Source organism: Protopterus annectens, chromosome 4.part0, assembly GCF_019279795.1.
Source record: "Protopterus annectens isolate FY-2018-M chromosome 4.part0, PAN1.0, whole genome shotgun sequence".
NCBI lineage: Eukaryota > Metazoa > Chordata > Ceratodontiformes > Protopteridae > Protopterus > Protopterus annectens.
Window position 1 is genome coordinate 1,884,455,273 of NC_056733.1, and position 19,063 is coordinate 1,884,474,335.

The 19,063-nt window shown below is 42.3% G+C and overlaps 1 protein-coding gene across 1 annotated transcript in view; it reads right to left on the reverse strand.

Moving 5' to 3' along the window:
• The window catches only part of LOC122800498 (nucleolar and coiled-body phosphoprotein 1-like), a 300,585-nt gene that overhangs the window by 80,936 nt on the left and 200,586 nt on the right, over window positions 1-19,063 (reverse strand). The gene's annotated exons all lie outside the window — the stretch shown is intronic.

A 19,063-nucleotide genomic window follows, 5' to 3' on the forward strand; every position in this document is an offset into this window, starting at 1 on the left:
ATTTCCACTCTTAACATGATTATAATTTATTTATTGCTATTCCAGCAATACAGACTGCTATATACCTACAGTAATCATTGCACCTGGATCAATCTGGTTTTACACCAGATCGTGCTATGTCTGGTAATTTAATAACAGCTGTATTACTAAAAGAAAAGTGCTAATAGGGCAGAAAACTCATCTATTAGCCATTCTAGACAATTAAAGGTCGTTGACCAGGAGGACTGGGATTATTTATTCCCTAAAATTTCATACATGGAATTTCCATCACAGTTTTTGAATTTGGTTAATCCTTTACACATGGATTCTATGATCAAAAATACATAATTGGGGCTAGGCTGTTTGAATTTAAGACAAAGTGCTACCAATGACCATCACTTTCACATCTTCCGCCATGGCTATACTTCTCATTCACCTCATATTTTAGTCAATTCCTTATAAGATTTGTTGTTTTCTGGCAAATCAGTCACTAAGTAATGACACACATTTGAGCTTCAGACTTCATAACCTTCTGAAGATGCATGCCAATACAAAGCCCGTTATCATTGCTGCTTTCTAAGTTTATAAGAGCAATAATTAAAACCTGTCCCTGTTTTTTTGGATCTCTGCCCCCCCCCCATTATTTATTTTTTTTAAACTTTGTCCAGATTTCTTGCACTAACGAAAGATGTGATTACTGCAGATAACTGAATGGGGGGGGGGGTTAACAGTGCATAAGTCTTTTTTTTTTTTTTTTTTTTAAATGTAGGAAAAAACTTCATTAAGCCACATAGTAGTATAACAACATGCATAAAATAAGTGATATACAACACTCCCTCAAAAGGATATGTTGTATTGTGCGTTTACAACAGATATAAAATAAAAAGATGGATGGGAATGCATTTACAATAAGTTACTCACATAATAAAAAAGCAAACTTTAGCATAGCATACTCTATGATAGAGTCCTATATAATCCAGCAACAAAAGGATTTCCCAAACAAAGTCCTACTACATTAGCTCATAATTAAACGTTATGCACTCACCATAACTAGGCATCTGTGTTGTCCATATTTATTCTTCTTCAACGTATGGGTTTGGTTCCAATCCTCAAATCTAACTCTGCTGCATATACTAGACTTCGGATCTAACTGTCGAGCTCCTCCCTCCACCCATAATGCCCTACTCCATCCCCAGTGCCTCAGATAGTGTGTGCTGCCCTATTTCCCAATAGTTAAAGAGAAACAGGTAAAGACAGACAGAAAAGACAGGGCTCAAATCTGGAACTGTAGGTTCCAAACAGTCCAATAGCTCCTTCCAGTAGAAAAGGGATGGGGACAGATGGGAGGGAAGTTGAGGAAGAATTAAAATGGATAAAACAGATGCCTAGTTATGGTGTGTACATAACTTTAAATCTAATGTTGCCTTTTACATTCTTCAACGTACGGGACCAGAGTCCTCAGCTACATTAATCTTGGGTGGCCCTCATGGAAGAGCATTCTGCAGTACTGTCAAACCAAATGCAGCTCTGTTTCTGGAAATGGTACCTAATTTATAATGAGAAACAAAGGTATGAGACCAAGACCATGTAGCTGTAACACAAACCTCATCAATCAACATCCTTGACGGAAAAGCAGATGAAGTAGCCATGGATCTGGTCGAGTGAGCTTGGGGAGGTTTAAGTAATGTCATACCTTTCTCAGAATAAATCCATGAAATACAGTCTGTAATCCATTTAGCTATGGTAACTTCAGAAACTGAATGACCTAGGCAATTTAGAAAGACATAAAAAGTTAGTCTGATTTTCTAAACTTTGTCCTGTGAAGGTAAAAACGTAGTTGTCTGTGTACGTCAAGAAGTATACTCCCCTTTATTTGAAAAATCTGGAAAAGAAATCTGGCAAGTGAATGGATTGGTTGAAGTTATTTTCAGAAGCCACTTTAGACAAAAAAGAAGGGTTAGTCCATAAGGAAACCCTATCTTCATGAAAAATAATGCAAGTTGCAGACACAAAAGCCTGGAGTTCAGATATTCTTTTTGACGAAGTTATAGCTACTAAGATAACAGTTCTCCAGGACAGAAATTGTAGACCAGATTTGTCTGATAGTTCAAAGGTTTTGTGTGTTACACCCTCAAAGTACAGATGTTAGATCCCAAGGCAGTGATGGATCCTCTATCGGAGGCATAAGAAGAAAAATGCCTTCATAAAAGCTTTACACAACCTAGAGAAAGTCAAGGGAAAAGATTTGTTGTTCCTTGTGTGAAACAATAACGTCACGTACAGGGGAAGAAACCCTGAACTAACTATTACTGGAAGTAGAGAAACCATGCTTTTAGCTTGATGGTGGGGTGCTGAATCCCTGACGGGTGAGAGAGGAGATCCGAGTGGGCTCCAGAATCCATGAAGGATAAAGGTGAGACCATAGAAAGGAGAACCATACTTGCCAGAATGGGAAAATGAGGATTACTGAGCTCTTCAGCCAACTTGCTTTTTGTAGAAATTTGGGAATTTTGGGCATAGCGGGGTAAGCATTAAAGGCATTCCTAGGACCACGTACACATCAGAATGTCTCCTGGTGACTCACCCTGAGGAGGGATAACAGCAAAGTACTTCCTGCACTTGTTGTTGAGGGTGGTGGCATACAGGTCACAGTAAGGTTGGCCCCAACCCCGAAAAATCATCTCTTCTAACAACTGACTGAGAGACTACTGGTGAGGCATCAGAATGGATCTGCTTAGTTTGCCCAGAAGCACGTTGGTCTTCCCCGGAAATGTGTATTGCAATTAGAAAGCAGTTCAATGAGATCGCCCATTCACAAACTCTCATGGTCTCTCTGCCAAGGGGATAAGATAGAGTTCCTCCTTGCCTGTTGATGTACCAATCTACAGACATGTTGCCAGTCTAAACTGCAACAGCCCCTAAGGCAAATTAACTTGAAATGCCTGCAGCACTAACAGGACTGCTGTCATCTCTAGGACATTGATATGCAACTTGGTCTCTTGGGGGAACTACAAGCCTTGGACAGTTCTTCCCTAGAAATGCCCCCCCACCTTAGTTGAGAGGAGTCTGTGGTCACTGTGGTTACTGAGTTTTGTAAAACAAAGGGTCTGTCCAAAAGACTGTTGGATTGTATCCACCACCAAATGTGCTACTTGGAAATTGGGGTGAGCTTTACTTGAAAGGACAGGGGTTGATACAGAAAGGACCACTGTACAGCTAGAGTCCATTGGAGAACCAGCATTAAAAAGCATGCTTGAGGGAGTAGAACAGTAGCTTCTGCCATTGACCCTAGTGCCTGAAGTACTGACCTTGCTGGGGGAGATGGGTGGGCAAGGATAGCCTAAATTGGGGTTTCTAGTAGATACAACAGGGTGAAGAGGCAAAGATGCAACCTGTATAGTTGTATCCCAAGACTGAATAAATGAACTGTAGGCTCTGAACTGGTGCAAGTTTTGATTAGGCAAGATTTATTTCAATTCCCAAAGTTTTGCAAATCTGGAGCAAACAGTCCCTGGCCTGCTTAGAAGGGGCAGTGAGGAGCCAGTTGTCTAGATATGAAAACACCAGGAATCCCTTCACCCTCCACCCTCAAGTGAGCTGTAAACACCCTGGGGGCAGTGGTGAATCCAAAGGGCAGAGCCCTGAATTGGTAATTACTGGCTGTCAGCCAAAAGTGAAGATGTCTTCTGGATCATCTGTCTAACTTGATGTGATAGTATTCATCCTGAAGATCTGTAGAACACATCCAATCATCCATGTGCAAAAAAGGCAGGATGGACTGAACTATGACCATTCAGAACATTTCTTTCTTTACATACTGGTTTGATTTGCTTAGATCCAAAATGAGTCTGAGGTCCCCTGTTTTCTTTGGTACTAAAAAGAAGCGTAAATACGTTCCAAATCCTATCATCAGACCAAATCCTATCATCAGACCAATGATTGAATACAATGCCCCATTCGGAATGTATCTGACCCGACACTTGCAGCAGCTGGAGAGGCCACAAAAGTTCCTCACCAAAAGGATAAAGGGTCTCAAACATCTGTCCTATGCTGCCCGACTGAAAGAACTCCAGCTCTATTCAGTTACACCCGCTGCTCAGAGGTGACCTTTGCCTAACATACAAGGCCACGTCAAACCCAGATTTGATGAATATGCTTCACCTCAAAAATCTAGATCCGTCAGAGCCACAAGGCGGGAGACTTAAACCTATTAATAGGGCGTGCTGGAGGGATAGATTCATCACCCAAAGACTCCTATGCTGTGGAATAAAATATGTGAGGCAGAGCACCTCGCTGGCCTTGTTCAAGAGAAATCTTGACCAATGGATGGGAGATCGCAGATATACCCCAGGGATTACCTCAGTGTCACTGCTCAACAGAGGCACAGCAAAATAATGGGTATAGTTCCCCATACTAAAGGGGTGGCTTAAGCCACAAAACTATGGGCTAGGCTTGTAAATGCCCTCGGGCAGATAGCCTAGTATGAACCTATGAACCTATGAACCTATCTGGTCTAGTGGCATCCTTGGCTAAAAGAGGGAGAAGCTGTAGCAGGGTAAGCATTTTGAATTTTGGGTCCACCACAAAGGCATTGAGAATTGATAGATCCAGGATTGGGCGCCAAGAGCCCTCTTTTCTGGGCACCAGGAATGAAACCCTGTCCCCTCTGTTCTACTGGAACAGGCTGAATGGCCCTGATATTGAGCAGGGAAAGTACTTGCTTTTGAGCCTCTGCCCACAGGTTAGGAGGAAGGACTGGAAACCCGCTTGGGGTTGGAAGGGAATGGAAGTAGAAATCTATACCCCTGGGATACGTTTAGAACCCATCAGTCCTGAGTAATGGACATCCAGTTTTTGGCATGAAGGGCAAATTTTCCTCCTAGGGGCTTAAGTAGTTGGGCAGGGCTGGGAAGGATAACTGAAAAGTCACTGCAAACTTTTTCCATAAGTGGGTGGGCTTGCCACTCCCTGTTTTTGAGGTGGGGGCACTCCATTGTTTAGCTCTCTGCATACCCTGAGACTGTAGCCTTGGTGGTCTGGTTCCCCTGGGTTTGGACTGAGAAGGCCTGGAAGGGATGGAAAGGGCCAGTTTTTAGAAGGCCAATGCCTACTGAATCTAGGTGGCTGCACTTTTAAGAATTATTTAACAGTTTGCATAGATTTAGCTTTTTCTTCCATCTTTTTAAGAACCTCTTCTGTTTTGTTGCCAAACAGTCCTGATTTAAAGGAGTGTCTAGTCATTTTGATTTGACATGGTCTGGCAAAGGTTTGTGCCTTCAGCCAGGCATGTCTTCTCAGTACAGACCCAGTGACTACAGCACTGCAAGATGCTTCTAGGGCATCAAAGCCACACGACAAAGTATGCTTACTAACTTGGTTTGCAGAATGCATTGACTCTTGTAAATTTTTATTTTCTGCACAATCTGGAAATAACACCATTTTTTGTTTAATTTGTTCCATAATATGTTGCTGGTACTTCAACATGTGAAAAGTACAGTTTTGTACCTACCATAAATGTAGATGTTCGAAGATCCACATTGCTGCAGTCATAACTAGTGGGTAGTCCGCTGTCCTCGGTCGGCCCGAATACCAAAGTATTAGGCTGGCGTCGGTCATGGTCGCTTAGATCTGACGTCAGTACGCCTTGGTACTAAAGCGCATGACCGACGTCATATCCCCAGTCTTTCTTGCCCCAGATGTCAGAAGGCCCTAAAAAGAAAGGCCATAGCCAAAATACAGAGAAACATCCAACCACCCATGTACAAACAATATTTACAACCCAAAACACACAACCACCCCAAACTACAGTGGGGAAGGAGGGAGGGTAAATTGGACGGCAGCAATGTGGATCTTCGAACATCTACATTTATGGTAGGTACAAAACTGTACTGTTCTTCATCTCACATTGCTGCAGTCATAACTAGTGGGTAGAATCCCAAAGCAAAGGTAAAGGGAGGATGGCAAAATTATAAAGCATTGGGAGCTGCTAACATGCCCTGTAAAACTGCAGTGGCAAACCCAGCCCTAGATTTGGAGTAAAGAGGGAGATGGTAATGTTTAGAAAAAGTGTGCACTGAACTCCAAGTAGCTGCCTCCAAAATATCTTTAGTAGCTACACCCCTTAAAAAAGCAGTAGAAGTGGCAGTAGCTCTAGTGGAATGAGGTCGGATTCCAGCCGGAATCTCCTTACCATGATGAGAATAACAAAAAGCAATACAATGGCCAATCCACTTATAAATAGTTTGTTTAGAAACAGGTTTCCCCTGAGATCCCAAAGCAAAAGAAACAAACAACTGTTGAGACTGTCTGAACCCTTTAGTTCTGCTCAAATAATAACGCAACAGCCTGTGAATATCCAAAGAGTGCAAAATTTTTTCCCCTTTATTTTGGGGATCAGCATAAAATGTAGGCAAATGAATAGATTGGTTCAAGGCCACATTTGAAACAACTTTAGGCATAAAAGTAGGGTTAGTACGTAGGGATACCCTATCCTTATGAAAAATCAGGAAGGGCTCAACTGCCATTAGAGCCTGTAATTCAGATACCCTTCTAGCAGACGTAATGGCCAACAAAAAAGCAGTCTTCCAAGACAAAGACTTCAACTCAGATGTAGCTGCTGGTTCAAAAGGAGGTAAAGTGAGTTTTTCCAACACAAAATTGAGATCCCAGGAAGGAGTAGGAGCTCTACGTGGGGGTCTTATGTTCTTTGCCCCTCTAAGAAATTGCTTAAACAAAGGATGAGAGAATAATGGCGGGTCACAATCATAGTGAGCAGAAATGGCTGCAGCATGAACTTTAACAGAGGAGAAAGACAAACCTTTGTCTAGTAATTCTGTAAGATACTGAAGAGAAACACTCAAATTAGGTACTGAAACATCAAAGCTCTTTGCTTGGCTCCAAAGAAAAAATCTCCTCCATTTATCAGCATAAACTTTCCTTGTACTAGGCCGTCTGGCCTCCAAAATAACATCCAAAACTTGTTGAGGAAGCTGCGACCCTCCAGGGTCTAGAACAGAATATGCCAGGCTGTCAGATGCAGGGACTGTATCCTGACATTGAGAAAATGATTGCCTGCCTGGGACAAAAGGTGTGGAATTGATGGCAGAGGCCAAGGAGGCTCCCGTACTAAGCTCCTCAGCAGAGGGTACCAGTGCTGACGTGGCCAATCTGGAGCTATTAGAATCATGGAGGGCTTGTCCTGTCTGACCTTCAAGAGCACCTTGGGAAGGAGAGGCAGAGGAGGAAAAGCATAGACGTGAAGATTGTTCCAACTGAATGATAGAGCATCCACTTTCCAAGCTTTTGGATGAAACAGCTTTGTGCAAAACTTTGGCAGCTGGAAATTTAGTGGAGAAGCGAACAGATCTATGTCTGGAGTCCCCCAAAGCACTGTCAACTGTCGAAATACAGGAGGATCCAATTTCCACTCGTGGGGATCCACCATCTGTCTGCTCAAAACATCCGCTAAGGAGTTCTGTGCTCCTGGCAGAAACCTTGCCTGAAGAGTGAGGTGCAAACAGAGCAGTCTCCCACAAAATCATAGCTTGCCTGCAAAGAGGGTACGAATGGGTTCCCCCTTGCTTGTTGATGTGCCACATGACAGTTGTGTTGTCTGTTTGAATCAACACGTGTCCAGGTTGAAGTAGATCCTTGAAAGCCATCAATGCAAATTGGACTACTAACATCTCCTTCATGTTGATATGCAAATGTTGAAGTCTGGCAGGCCACGTGTCTTGAACCCATTTTCCATTGAGGTGTGCTCCCCAAGCCTTGTCTGAGGCATCTGTCGTTAAGATCTGACTCGCCTCTGGTCGGGTCACAGAGAGTCCCTTGTTTAGGTGACATTCCTGAGCCCACCACAAAAACTCCTTTTGAATGCAATGTATTATCTGAATGACAGTGTCCAAATCGTGGCAGTGTTGAGTCCATACACTTTTGAGATACCATTGTAGCTTCCTCATATGCAGTTTGGCATTGGGAAGCACCAGAATACAAGATGCCATGAACCCCAAGGCTTGAAGGACTGTCCTTGCAGTCAGCCTGGACAGAAGAGACAATTGTTGGAAGTACAGGGTAAGATTTCTTTGCTTGTCCGGGGTCAAAAACGCCATCTGAGAGGCTGTATTCAGTCTCACACCCAGAAAGCACATGTCCTGAGAGGGTACTAGACTGGACTTTATTTCGTTCACAGAATACCCTAGGCACCTTAACACTGCCATAACATACTGAAGATGGTGAAGTAGCTTGTCTTTGTCTTGAGCAAGAATCAGGCAATCGTCCAAATAAGGATAAATTTGTATTCCTCTTAACCTTAAGAAGGCTATCACTGGAGCCAGAGCTTTTGTGAACACCCTGGGCGCAGTAGATAAGCCAAAGGGCAATGCAGAGAACTGATAATGTAAAGTCCCAGCCCGAAAACGCAGGAATCTCCTGCAGCTGGGCCTGATAGGAATATGAAGATAAGCCTCCTTGAGATCCAGAGTTACCATCCAATGATCTTTGCCTAGCAGAGGCAGAAGCTGTTGCAAAGTCAACATTTTGAATTTTGGAATGTCCAGGTATGTGTTGAGAATAGACAAATCCAGAATTGGCCTCTAAGTGTTTTCTTTCTTTGGTACAAGAAAATATGGAAAGGAAGGACAAACTGTCAGTAATTCAGTAAGATATAGACATCACACACTCACATTAGCTCTCACTCTCTCTGTCTTTGCTGTACTACTAAAAAAAAAAAATCTCTTCCATTTTTTCCTCCTCTCTCTCCTCTCCGCCTACTAGGCCTTCTAGCTGCCATAATCACATTTGAAGCTTGAGCTGGCTGCTGAGACCTGCTGTGTAATAACACAAATGAGATGAAGAGATTGATTGAAGATTGAAGCTTGACATTGAGCCCCCCTTCTGAGATAACAGATGTGAGGGAGGGCAAGGCCAAATGGAAGCTTTTAGAGGCTTCTGAGAAGTGTGTAGTACCAATGTTGCGAGGCCAATCTGGAGAATATCAAAATCATCCTTTGCCTGTCTTGTCTGACCTGTTAACAGTACCTTAGTTGGAAGAAGCGGAAGTAGAGGTGGAAAGGCACAAGGTTTTTTTTTCTGAAAAGAGAGACAGCATCCACTTTCCAAGCTGTGTGATGAAACCTTTGTGCAATACTTTTTGGCAGCTGGTGGTTTAGTGGAAGCGAACAGATCTATGTCTGGAGTTCCCCATGACACTGTCAGTTTCTGAAATACATGAATCCAGTGGGGATCCACAGGCGAGAATAAAATCCTAGGCCCACTTCTGACGGAGGGACCTGCTGGATAGCCCCCATGTGTAGAAGTAAAGAAATCTGTTTGTGAGCCTCCACCTTTTGCTGAGGAGGAACGTCTGGCATGCCTTTGAAAGGGGGCAATGTGTGGAAATAAAACTTGTAGCCTCGGTTTATAATGTCCAACACCCATTTGTCCTGAGTGACTAAAAGCCAATTTTGTCTGAAAAGTGCCAACTTTCCTCCCAGAGGAGCTGCCAGACAGGAAGGATCGGGCAGCTGAAAATACAGGTCATTGGGTCTGTTTACGAAAGGACTGGCCCCTGCCCTCACCTGTAGACTGTGCAGGGGAACTCCACGTCCTAGGCCTAAAAGAACCCTGTGCATGAGCTCTACCCCTACCACGTCTAGATCTACCCCTAGACTGTAAATCAGAAGAAGGGTAAGCCCATCCCTTAGCAGGCCAATTTCTGCTAAACTTAGGGGGCTGCACCTGCAAAAAATCCTTAACAGTCTGCATAGACTTAGCTTTGTCTTCCATTTTCTTCAAGACTGACTCCACAGGAGAACCAAACAAGACTTCAGACTGAAGGGGAGCATCCAAAATTCGAGCTTCAACATGCTCTGACAAGTTCTGATCCTTAAGCCAGGTGTGCCTACGAATAACTGATCCCGTGGCAGCCACCCTGGAAGAGGCCTGTAAAGCATCAAAACCACACTGCAAAGAATGCTTACCCACCTGATCAGAGGCATGAACCAAATCCTGTAATTCTTTACACTCTGTGCCCTCTGCTAAAGCATCTACCTTAGATTTCAACTGACTAAGGAGAAAATTCTGGTACTTCAGCATGTGAAACTGGCAATTCAAAGCCCTCATTGCAAGAGTGGAAGAGGTATACACTTTTTTACCCCACCTATCCAAAGCTCTAGAGTCTTTATCCATAGGAACTGGATTCTTTACCACAGAAGCCCTGACACCCTTAGGTCCCTGGCTAATAGTTTCTGGGTCAGCCCTAGGGCTCTTATACAAATATTTATGAGCCTCTGGCACTCTAATACCTGTCTGGCTTAACCGGGGCAGGAGGCAAAGAGTCTGGATTAAGGGAAGCCTCAGAGAAAACATCCTGCACAACATCCAAAACAGGAGGTATAGCCAAGGGCCTATGTTGTGGTAAAAATAAGAATTCCCTAAGCCTCTTTCGGGAATCTGAGAAATCCTGACCTTCCCATTTAAAATGTTCCCTCATAGAATGCAGGGTTTCTGAAAGAAAAATCCTCTGGAGGGGAAGCAGAAGGACTAGAATCCTCTGCGTCTGAATCAGAATAAGGGGGAAAATCCAGAATGTCTTCAGCCGAAGACTCTGAGTAATCTGAAGAATGTTCCAATCCTTCCACCTCTGGCTCCACCCTAGGCCTCTTATCTGGAGGGGGCATAGAACCTCTGATCAAGGAAATCAAATCTTCTGCCATTTTAAGCATGTGTTTTTTAGGTACAGAACCTGCAGAACTAGGACTGGCGCCAGAGGAAGACAAACCAGGCCTGGCCTTGGAAGGTACCTTAGAGACAGAAGGTGAAGGCCTAACCACCTTATGTAAAGAAGGGATTACAGCAACCTGAGAGGCCCCCTCAGCCTGTCCCGACTCCTGAGAGGCCACATCTTGCAAAATTAAAGGTTCCCCCTGAGACTCAACTGAAACCTCGGCTGGATCCACAGATTCCACCGTGGTTTCTAAAGAACCGGCATCCGGAACGGACGACTCATCCTGCTTGGATTTTAACGATTTCTCCTTACGCTTCTTAGCGGTAGCGGGCGTCGGAGGATCCGACTGCATATTGTAATTACACCGCTTACCGAAGACAAGCCTAGCACAATCTAACCTACGTTTAATGGTGCGCTTATTAAATTTAGCACAAAAGTGACACCCGACTACGTTGTGCTCAGGCCCCAAGCAAGGAATACAGAGAGAGTGGTAATCCCTATGAGGTATCTGTTTCCCACAAGAAATACAATTATTCACTTTTTCTGACATCCGGATTTAACTGAGGCAAGAAAAGACAAAAATATTCCCCAACGGGGTACTTAGCCCAACTTGGTTTTCGGTCTGAAACTCGGAATACGAAAATTTCAGGACGCCGAACGGCACTTGCAAATGCTGCTTCTGCTTCGGACCATGCGGCAAGAAAGACTGGGGATATGACGTCGGTCATGCGCTTTAGTACCAAGGCGTACTGACGTCAGATCTAAGCGACCATGACCGACGCCAGCCTAATACTTTGGTATTCGGGCTGACCGAGGACAGCGGACTACCCACTAGTTATGACTGCAGCAATGTGAGATGAAGAACATCTGGCAATTCAATGCCCTGATGGCAAGAGTTGCAGAGGTATATACCTTCTTACCCCATCTGTCTAAAGCTCTGGAATCCCTGTCTGAAGGAGTAGAGTTTTTGGCTGTAGTATCCTTAATACCTTTAGATCCCTAGGAAATGGTCTCTGGATCCGCAGTAGGATTCTTAGAGAAATTTGTGAGAATCCGGTACTCTGTAGTACCAGACAGGTTTTCTAGGGGTCGGTGGTAAAGTGTCTGCAGTAAGACTGGATTCCATGAAGACATCATCTACAACATCCAGGACAGGGAGTATAGCTAGAGGCCTGTGCTGAAGCAACTCTAAAAATTCTCCGATTCTTTTTTTGGACTGAGGATAATTCTGGCATTCCCAGCGGAAATGCTCTCTTAAAGTATGCAAGGTTTCACCAAAAGAAAAATCCTCTGGAGGGGAGGTAGAGGGAATGGATTCCTCTGCATCTGAATCCTCAAAGGTTGATAAGGGTATGTCCTGATAATCAGAAGGGTCAGAGTCATCGGACTCCTGGTCTGTAGAATCAGAAAGATACTCGATTCTTTGTCTCTTAGCAAGTAAAGGCTGGCTTCCCCTAATTAGGGTGATAAGGTCCTTCAGCCATTCTAAGCATTTGTTTTTGTGGCATGGGAGCTTGAGCATGCACTTTGGTTGTCTGTTTTCTAGGCGTAGTGCATACTCTGGGCCTGAGAAACTCGGTAGTTTTAGCTAACAATTAAGCTGTTGGTTTAATGTGAACATTGGTAGGTCAGAATACACAGTCAGAAGGTGGTGCCTGCACAACGGCTCCGGACCCATCCAAGGTAGAGACATCCGCAGGTTCCATAGTTGAAGCATCTCGTGGCATACAGGAGTCTGAATGGGTCTCAGTAGAGGCCTGCGAATCTGTAGAAGCAGGCATCAGGGGCTGCAAAGGCGCCTCACTGATTATCGGCGGACTTTATCTTTATGCTTTTTCAGAAGATCGGTAGTCGGATGGCTTATCGAAGCCATTTCGGAATACGGAGAATGACAGCGAAAGAATTTAGCGACAAAAATAGCCCGACGAATGGCTCAGGCATTAAGGCACAAAACTGACAGCGAGGAACGTCGTGGTAGGAGCCTAAACAGGTGACGCAGTAAGAATGAAAATCTCTGTGAGCTATTTGCTTTCCACAGGCAAGACAAATGTTAACTTTTTCTGACGTCGGTAAGAGCAAGAAAAAAGAATCCCCAACGGGGTACTTAGCTTTAGAAGACTACAGGTATGAAACTCAAAAAGTGAAAATTTCAGGTAGCGGCCAACCGGCACTTGCGAACTGCTTCTGCTTCGGGCTCCTTCTCAGCAAGTAAGATTGATGTAATGGTGTCGACTGCCTGCTTTATACCCCTGATGACCTGATGTCATGGAAGAAGCGATGGCATCCGACGCAGAAATCCCAAGATTCTGGTATTCAGGCCGACTGAGGGCTACCTGCAGACAGATACCCCAAGTGTGATGACTGCAACAGTGAAACACGAAGAACATCTTGTAAGCCCCCCATATCTGGATCTGAGCTCTGAGGAACTTTAGCATCATCCTATCCACAACTGCTTCCGACAAGCTTCTGGAGGACCTACAGGAAGTGGTGGATGGAGGCCTGGAATTCTTCTTTGGAGTTTGAAGAAGCTGAGCAGGCAAGGTGGGCAAAATTGGTTTCAAGGTATATTCCACAACTGTACAAGAATGTACCCTGTTTAAAATCCAGTGACTCAGGATCCAAAGGAGGGATTGTTGGACTTATTGTTATGACGGTAGGAGCCGAAGGCTTTGGATCCGAATATCGAATTATCTGATAAGACAAAGTCAGATCAGAGATTTTCCTAGTCTTAGATGGCGGCTCTAAGATTTTGGGAAACCTCGAAGGAGAGTGTTTCTGCTGCTCCAAAGGAGCAGACTTACTCATTTTTGAGGGGGTTTGAGTCCCTGAAGTAGTAGTAGAGGGAAGAAGACCCCTTAAAATGAGTTTATTCCCTCTATCTGCCAGGGTTCTAGGATTAAATGTACAACAGATGCTACACTGCATGTCCAAGTGCCCAGTTCCAAGGTAATAAACAAACTCCTTGTGGGCATCTTTGTTTGGGATCTTATACCCACAAGAAGTGTATTTTTTAAAGCCTTGTGATTTCTCTGACAAACTAGAGAAAAGGAAGACAGACACTATTAGAAACAAGAGCAGAAAACTTTTTTTTTTGTTTTGTAAGAAACAGAGAGAAAGTAAAATTATCAGCAATGGAAATAAACAGAAATATCTTAGAAAAAGAATTGTAAAGAGAAAATACCACCAATGGTAATATATAAATACTACTGAAATACTATGTAAAAAGGAGAAAGATTTTCTTAATGACCAGCAAATAACTAGATGGGAATTAAAACACTAGAATAAAAGAAAAATCTTGAATAACTCAATATATGCTATATAATCGTTCAAGAGCGGAACCTGGGTCTGTCCACGATGGCAGCAAATGAGATATGATGCAATGGGGATGGAGTAGGGGATTATGGGTAGAGGAAGGAGCTTGACAACTGGCCCCAAAGTCTGATATATGTGGCCGTGTCAGATCAGAGCCCATACATTGCAGGAAGAATGAAAAGGACAACATGAAGTCTAAATATAAATCACTACTTGTGCTTCAGTATGCTCATAATTTATATCCAATCAACTGATGAAATAAACTATTTTATAATACTGCCCTGAAACCCTGGAATGAGCTTGAGAGGTTAAAAAAATCTCCACTAAAATTTCCCTTTCAAAACTTTCCTATAATTATTCCTTTCCTATTGCGACCATCTTTCATTCTTGGGAACTATACAAATTAGTTTCATGTGGGTCATACAAACTGTCTCATTCCTCCATTGCTCACATCATACACCCACTTTCTACAAAAATCGAACTATTTATACTACTGACACTATTTACATTTTAAGATAGACATGCATCCAAGCTGTCCTTTCTTTCCTTTGGTCTATATCTCTCCTTAAGCTCAGTTTTTCCAAATATTGTACTCATGGGTCCACTCTCTTTATTAATCTAGATTGACTATCATATTCTTTCATCAAATGATTCCTCTTGCTCCACATTATCAATCAACCATCTTACCTATTCTATCTTAAACCTTTCCTTACTTTTCCATTTCCTGTTAATCACATTTCCTACAAAAAGCAGCATTATTCACTTCATCTCTTGCACATCACATTCCACAGACTTGCCTTCAACACCTAGAGGTAACTTGCTTCATCATCAAGATGATTCTGCTTATAATCACTTTAATCAAAACTCCTATATTCATCATCTAGTGCCTCACAGTCCCAAAACATGTGATGAAAAATCAAAGGGGGGACTAGATACACATCTCCAACAAGTACCATCTACTTCCAGAAACATCCTGTTAAGTTTTGCAGATGTACAGAAATATCTGTGGAGACATTTCCAAGCAAAAATCCAATATCTCCTTGTCCTTACTGCTTTCCTAGGGAACGCATCTTATCCCACAGATGGAGTTTATATTAAAATTTACTATTTTCTCCTATTCCTTCTTCATCTTGTAATCTCTGGTTTCATCCCTTGCCAATGGAATTTGCATACTTCAGCTATTATCCCCTTGTCCACTATTTTGACTCCTATTCTTCAAAACCCAGTTTATTAAAGCTGGATGTGAAACACTGCTGTTGTCCATTCTGCATAGTTTACTACTCTTCTCAGTGCAAGATAATTTAAGAATCAACTATCTTGCAACCCATACTTTGACCTATCTCCATTTCGGATTCTCTCCCCTACTAGTAACTGGTTCCAGTAACATACATTTGTCACTTGTTTTTATTTCCAGGTCACTATGCCATTTCACCTATCCTCCACCCTACCTCTTAACTGGTAATATTTTTTGATATGACCAACTAATTTCCTCATTCTGGAAAATTCTATTAGCTCCTCTACCTGATATTTCCAGCACAGGTACCTTAATATCCTCTGTATTATACCACCCCCCACCCCCACTGGCTTCAAACCAGTCTTTCACGACTATCCATCCTTTTCCATACAGCATCTTACTGCTGGGTCATAAATCTCACCACATGAGACACATGCATCACAGCATGACATTTTCAATTATCAGGAGTCCCAGACCCTCTCTTCTGCTTCTTATGGAGGGGAACTCTTGGCTATTTTGCTCCTTGTCTCTCTCCTATCCTTAAAAAGTCCCTTAAACAATTTTTTCAGCTTCTGAAGAGTAAGCCTGCTAAGGGGGGACCAAAATGCTTGTTCCAGGTACAGTATATGATGTACAACATGTCATCTCAATACATGGACCTTTCAAGTCAAGATTCAGTTTTTCCACTTTACTACGTTCCTTTGTATTAAGTTCTAGATGTTCTCCCATGAGGTCTGCAGAAGTCTTCATAGTTTTTTTTCAATTAGACCCCTGACAATTTTATTCCATTGCTATCAGAAAACTGTAACCTATATGAAATGCTTATTACAAGTATTTTTGTTGTTTCTTCATTAATCTTATAACCGGATACTTAGCCAAAACGTCTTAACATCTCTAAAAGACTCTTCAGATCTTACCTGGGCCTAGATTGGATGAGCACATCATCTGCATACTGCAAAACCTTACAGTCCATGTTTACCCAGTTATACCCTTTTAAATAAGACAATCTCAGTGTATTTGCTAATGCCTCCCAAGTATAACGCAAACAGTGGAGACACTGGGCAGCTCTGCCTCATCCCTCTAGTAAGATACAAGGCTTCAGAAAGTTCCTATTTCAACCTGTGCTTTAGAATCCTGACATACTCCCCTTAACTCTGGGAAACCCATTGCCCCTGACAGCAGCAGCATATAGAAATTGTGTTTGTCCACTATCAAATGCTTTTTCAACATCAAGTGAAACTACTGCCACTTTTTTAACTTATACTGGCATTTCATATCATAAATAAAGTACAGGATTATGTTACCAGATGCTATTCATTCTGAGAGGATGCCACTAATGCCATTATGGTCTAAATCAGTTAGGTCATGTAGCACTGGTACCAGTCTATGAGCTACAATACTCATGAATACTTTATAATCATGATTTAGGGAGCTGAAGGTCTTGGCTTTATATTGGTATCACCACTATTACTCCCTCTTTCCAGGACTTAGTTATCTGCCTCAAGGTCAATATCTGACAGAATGATTATAAGTCAGAGAATCTTTACTTTATCAGTCTCTAGTCTCCATGCCTCTATCGGTATCCTTCTATCCCCGGGCACCTAGTATTTTGTCTTTCCATAGCTTCTTTTACTTTCAGCTCTGAAATTTCACTTATTAGACACTTGCCAAATCTGTAGGAAGAATGGGCATGTGAATTTAATTCAAATAATGTTTTACATTCCTTACCCTTCTTTCCTCATATCTTCTTTCCCTTTATACAACTGTGCATAACAAGTCATAAACACTTTCAATATATTTCTGTGTCAACCAGTTCTCCTCCCTACTCTACCTTAACTTCTCAGCCTTTTGTCATCTAAGCCAGGAGACTCTTGTCACAGACAGGGAGCTAAATGCATACAGTTCCCAAACAGCAATCCTCTGTAGTTGTATATGTTCATCAATTTTCTGAATTGCTTCTTTCAACTGACTCATTTAATACTCTTCTCATCGAATTACCTGGCCTTAAGCTGCAGTGTCCTAAGCCTCTACATCTACTTTTTCACTTGTCACCATTCTAACCTAATCTGTTTTATCCTAGACTGAATTTTATATTTGAGCTCCTCTCAATCTTATCACAGTTTGTTATCCTCAATTCTGTTTTTTCCTCTATTAACCATCTAATAAACCCCACCAATTTGAGAAAATAGCAGGGGAAACTCCAGTGATGAACAAGCTGCTAGCCTATTCATAGAAAAAAAAAGTACCTATCATATGCAGACCATGGATAAAGTGCTGCTTCATGAGTAACTATCATACTTTTTATTTTTATTTATTTTACATTTGTTTACCAGGAAAGTCTGACTGGACACAGGTCCATTTTCAGCTGAGGCACGGGGAAAAAATCTCCGAACATTAATACAGTTAAAGGAGATACAACAGTCTCAAGTAAGGAAACATAGCACAATACATGTTAAAAATGCATTAAAAGTACATTACAACTGAGCATAGGTAAGGCCTAGGGAAAAAAGCTCCCAACACTACTACAGTTTCAAGGAGACAGAAATAGTACCTAAGAAGAAAAAGAGCCATACATGTTAAGAAAACATTTAAGTATAGATAGCAGAGATTAACAATGTCTAAATTTCTGGTAGTAAGCTAATATCCCTGTAAATATTTTTACAAGTGGGACTTGGGGAGCAACCTTTTGATGTTAGCAGAATCCTATCAACAGTGCAGTTGTATGGCCTAGCCTGGGGAGTAACATGAGCAATGCCAGTTATTAATGTAGTAGGTTTTGAGAAGTTTTTTAAATTGTGAAGTAGAGGTGGTGGAAGTAAGTGGCTTGGAAGTGAATTCCAGGTTTTGGCAACAAGAGATTTACCAGCATCATTTTTATGTTTGATGACAATTATGTGGTTCTGAGAACTAGATCTTAAGGTTCTAGTGATGGTGTAGAGATGAATTAGATTCTAAAGTGCAGGGGCTTTGTTGGGAAAGTAGTAGAGCTTGTGAGCTATTGAGAGTTGATTGAGTAGGAGTAGTTGGGGTAACTCAAGCCAGTTAAGTTGCTTGAGGGCTAGATAGTGATGGGATCTATGAGAAGCATCGGTAGCAAACTTGGCAATCTTGTTGTAGCAGGATTCCAATTTGCTTAGTTCAGTGTGGCGAAGGTTAGTTAAGATAGGGGAGGCATAAAGGAGAATTGATAAGAGGTGAGTCCTTGCTAAGGTGGCTTTGGTAGGTTTAGTGATTAACGGTCTCTGTTCCTGTATAGAAGACAGAGCTTTTTGTCAACTTTCTTAATTGTTTGGGCTATGTGTATGTCAAATTTTAGATAATCAATTTCAACGCCTAATAGTTGTGTGTGTGTTGTTGGGGTGATTTGTATGTTATCTTTAGATGTTATGGCAAAATCATTATTTAGCGGAGGGGATCTATCAGGGCTAAAGAGAATGAGTTTGTTTTTTTGTGATTGAGAATAAGTTTTATGTTACTGAACCATGATTCTGCTAAAGAGAAGTTTGTCTGGGTTACGGTTTTTAGCTCATGTAAGGTGGGGGAGGCACATATAATAGTGGTATCATCTGCATATTGCACTACTGAGGCAGAGAGTGAGGATGAAACTATCTGATTAGTAAACAGTGAGAACAGCACAGGCCCTAGTATGGACCCTTGTGGGACACCTATGCCTACAGGTAGTAGGGGAGACGGTTGTTCTTGCCAAAGAACAGCCTGCTGATGGTTTGATAAGTAGTTATTGAACCAGGATATGGTGGAGGAGCTTACGTTATGGGAAGATAGAGTTTCTAGAAGCATACTATGGTTCACCA